A 4,976-nucleotide genomic window follows, 5' to 3' on the forward strand; every position below is an offset into this window, starting at 1 on the left:
GCTTTGTGTCTCCCTTGTCTGTGTCTCCTCCAGATCTACAGATTTGTGGGTGCTTGGGGGTTCCCAGTGTTCTGTATATGGGGGGGGGGTCACTCAGGCCCAAACTAGCAGAGGGGCTGCTGTAATTCAAGTAAATCTGAAATCTACCCCACCCAGGTACAGAGCTCTGATTCTCTGTACTTCCTGCTCCTGGGCTGCTCTCTTTCCCATGGTCAGGCAGGAACCTCCCCCTGGGTAAGTGAATCCAATCTCCCCCCAGTACTTACCCAGGTACAGAGCTCTGATTCTCTGTACTTCCTGCTCCTGGGCTGCTCTCTTTCCCATGGTCAGACAGGAACCTCCCCCTGGGTAAGTGAATCCAATCTCCCCCCAGTACTTACCCAGGTACAGAGCTCTGATTCTCTGTACTTCCTGCTCCTGGGCTGCTCTCTTTCCCATGGTCAGGCAGGAACCCCCCCCTGGGTAAGTGAATCCAATCTCCCCCCCAGTACTTACCCAGGTACAGAGCTCTGATTCTCTGTACTTCCTGCTCCTGGGCTGCTCTCTTTCCCATGGTCAGACAGGAACCCCCCCTGGGTAAGTGAATCCAATCTCCCCCCAGTACTTACCCAGGTACAGAGCTCTGATTCTCTGTACTTCCTGCTCCTGGGCTGCTCTCTTTCCCATGGTCAGGCAGGAACCCCCCCTGGGTAAGTGAATCCAATCTCCCCCCAGTACTTACCCAGGTACAGAGCTCTGATTCTCTGTACTTCCTGCTCCTGGGCTGCTCTCTTTCCCATGGTCAGACAGGAACCTCCCCCTGGGTAAGTGAATCCACTCTCCCCCCAGTACTTACCCAGGTACAGAGCTCTGATTCTCTGTACTTCCTGCTACTGGGCTGCTCTCTTTCCCATGGTCAGGCAGGAACCTCCCCCTGGGTAAGTGAATCCACTCTCCCCCCAGTACTTACCCAGGTACAGAGCTCTGATTCTCTGTACTTCCTGCTCCTGGGCTGCTCTCTTTCCCATGGTCAGGGAGGAACCTCCCCCTGGGTAAGTGAATCCAATCTCCCCCCAGTACTTACCCAGGTACAGAGCTCTGATTCTCTGTACTTCCTGCTCCTGGGCTGCTCTCTTTCCCATGGTCAGGGAGGAACCTCACCCTGGGTAAGTGAATCCAATCTCCCCCCAGTACTTACCCAGGTGCAGAGCTCTGATTCTCTGTACTTCCTGCTCCTGGGCTGCTCTCTTTCCCATGGTCAGGCAGGAACCTCCCCCTGTGTAAGTGAATCCAATCTCACCCCAGTACTTACCCAGGTACAGAGCTCTGATTCTCTGTACTTCCTGCTCCTGGGCTGCTCTCTTTCCCATGGTCTGTAAGGAACCTCCCCCTATGAGTCTTGGGCTGCTCTCTCTCCCATTGTCAGGCAGAGAAGAACTAACAGTTCACCCTCTGTATAACGATGGACTCTATTTATATTTTATATATATAATCAGAAAGCTATCTTGTTCGAACTCCGCCCAGTGCTTCTGTGCCCAATGGCTGATCCTTTACGTAGATAATGGAGTTAGAAGGCTGGATTAGGGGGCGGGGCTTGGAGCTGCACATCAAAGGACGTCTCTAAGAGAAGCTCCCATACCTGGTCCCAAAGTCTTGGGACAAACCTTGGGAACAGAGAGGCCTCCCGTGGGAGACTTGAGAAATACACGCACGTGGCCCACCAGATTCAAAATGGCGCCTATGGTCAGTCTCCAGGTCCCTCCCCAAGGCCTGATGCACCCCCTGCCCCTAAGTGTCCCTGTTGGACCTACACTCGGAGATTAGGGCATCAAAGCCTCCTGCCCCAGGTGGGTCTGCTCCAGGACTCGCAAACAGTCAGCTCTGTAAGATATCTGCAAGCCACTGCCACTGAGTCCAACATGTCCCCAAAGCCACGAGCACCTCTAGGTCTGGTGAAAAGTAGGCATAGAAATAACATGGGCAACCCGGAGAGATCGACCTTCATCGAGACCAAATATGGCCGACCAACCAATTCGGCAGAAACTCCTCCTCCTCTGCATTCTGCCTATAGAATCCAACCGTTCCCCCCGGTGCCCTGCCTCCTCCCCTGAGCTTCCCAGTGTATCGGGCGCAGGAAGGGGCACTGGGTAGGAGTTACTGGGAAGAGAGGGGGACATGGTGCTGCCAGATTCCTACATTCTATATCTGCCCCTGTAGTTGTGCCAAATGTGATACCCCTGGTACAAGGGGCCCTTTACCCGTTAACCCCACCGCACCATCACTTCATACGCTCTTCTACCCTCCTTCCCTAATGCCATCACCCCCCAAACCAACCAAGGGGGCGTCTCTAGAGCTCACAGCTATGGGCATTGGCACTGTCACCCCTCGACTCCACAAAGCTCTTGGGCAGGTGGTGCCCCCCGAGTCACTCGTTACTATGCAGGGTCTTAACGGTTACAGATGTTTTTGGGAAATATAAAATTCTCACCTCGGAACAAAGGGCAAAATGTGCTCCCCCAGCTTCTATAAGACTCAAACCCAATGGCGTAAGTCCTGTACACGGGGCGGACATCTTGTGGTTGTATTCTCAGAAGTAGGGGTGCACCAAATCCTGGGGCCATTATAAGCCTCGCCCAACCAAATGGCAACTCCTACCTGCACACACTGGCTCTTTCCACTTGTGTCACCAATTCCTGCCTGGTGTGAGGGTTTGGAACCAAGGGATTCGGCCAGATACCAAAGAGAAGGTTTCAGTGCAACCCTACTCAGGAGGGAACCATCCATGTACAAAGTGATATATACTGTATTTACTGCCACAAGGTGTTGCCACAATGCAGAGAAAGATCTCAGAACCTTAAGAGACCCCCAGTGGAGAGCCACCCTTAGGGCCCCGACCCAGGTCTCCATCACCCCCAGGCACAGATCCCCCCAACTGTAGTTCTACTCCCATAGAATGATCCCAGGGCTTTCACCCCGTGTATCCCACACAAACACAACGTTGGCACTTTGCTCCACACCCGTTGGTCCTGCCCCACAATTCAACCCTACTGGGAGGCTTCCCTGGCTCTTGTATCTGAGATACTGGGACCGTATTCATGCCAAACCCCAAGTTATACCTACACTGGTCTAACAGTTACCCCCAAAGTCCCTCTTAGTAAAGCCCTGTTCCAGTTGCACAGACTTCTACGCTCAACTGGTCATTTGAGGAGCCCCCTCTACCACTCAATGGCTTGTTGCTATGCCCAACATGCGTAGGGGCCATCTCCAAAGGTTCCAACTCACCTGAGGACCCTGGGTAAAGACATAACCCCTCCCAGCTACCACTGAGAGTGTGTCTAGAACCTTACAATCAGTGGGGAACCAAGTTGTTAGGAACCCCCAGGTCGCTTAATTGCTACCCCCATAACATTCTGTTCTGTACATACTCCTGGCAAGGGTGGCACGGGATGCTTGGCACACCAGAACAAAATGGCAGTAGGCCTGAGAGGAGCACCAACCTCAGTTAGGAAGGGCCTTGAAGCATTTGGGGGGTCCCTAACAACTAAGGCTGCCCTCAGTCTAATCCCTAGTGTAGGGCTCCCCCAGTGTTCAAGTGCAATGAGGAAATAAAGGGAAAATAAAACCACCATATTTAAATGAATGAAACACCGGTGAATCTTTTCCCAGCATCCCCCGGGCTCACTGTGTAATGCACCCCCTATTCTCTATCCTTTTTACATTTTGAAGTGATGGATTCTGGGACTTGAACTCCCCCTAACTTGCCCACTATGGGAATTCAGGTCCCATAATTGGTGAATTTATTGGTGGTTTCCAAAACTTTTTCCAAAACTTTTTCCAAAGAAAAGAGCCATGATTGGCCGCACATTGGCTCTGCCCTCGGTGCCCCTGTGGCTAATAAAGGGGCATTTTATAAGACTACCTGGGGTGAGTGACCAGTGGGGCGGCCCAGTTTGTACCTTACAGGATTGGCCCATGTAGCTCAAGGTGCCTTTCCAATCATTTGGCCCCAAGGCAGACCAGCAGGTCACACAAGGGCCCATGAAAATCCATTAGTACAGTGCTCGGCCAATAGGATCGTCCATCTCATTTGATGATGAACAGGCGCTGATTGGATATTGGTTGATGAGGGAATTGGTTTGGGCCCAAACACGGTAATAATGAACCTATCTATGAGCTTCTCAACCCAACATGGAACTGTTTCTTCTCCTGAAGGGCTTATTTACCCTTAGACTGACTACGGGTTCAACATTTCTCCAGTGGAACCGACCCACTGATGATTTGGCTCTGTCCACCGGATTATTGGCCATGTGGAACAGGGAGCAGCTTATTGTGTGCCCAGAACATTCCTTCTCTGTATATTTGTATTTATACATATGGGTAGGGGGTGCCATAGTGTTTCCCTTAGACAGTACAGTATGGGGGTACAGCTTATTGTGTGCCCAGAACATTCCTTCTCTGTATATTTGTATTTATACATATGGGTAGGGGGTACCATAGTGTTTCCCTTAGACAGTACAGTATGGGGGTACAGCTTATTGTGTGCCCAGAACATTCCTTCTCTGTATATTTGTATTTATACATATGGGTAGGAGGTGCCATAGTGTTTCCCTTAGACAGTACAGTATGGGGGTACAGCTTATTGTGTGCCCAGAACATTCCTTCTCTGTATATTTGTATTTATACATATGGGTAGGGGGTGCCATAGTGTTTCCCTTAGACAGTACAGTATTGGGGTACAGCTTATTGTGTGCCCAGAACATTCCTTCTCTGTATATATATGTATTTGTAGGACACCAGGGTGCCGCTATATAGTTTATGTAGCTTGCCTAACCTGAAGCATTCTATAGAGCGCCTCTGGTGGCCATAATTAGATACTGCAATGTAAAGAGTAGGCCTTGGCTGTGCAACAGCGGATTTTGGCGGATGGTTCTGTGCATACAATAAACCTTCCCTGTATGGGGCAGAACTGTGCAGGAAGTTACACTGAACACTGGACC

Source organism: Xenopus tropicalis, chromosome 6, assembly GCF_000004195.4.
Source record: "Xenopus tropicalis strain Nigerian chromosome 6, UCB_Xtro_10.0, whole genome shotgun sequence".
Classification (NCBI taxonomy): domain Eukaryota; kingdom Metazoa; phylum Chordata; class Amphibia; order Anura; family Pipidae; genus Xenopus; species Xenopus tropicalis.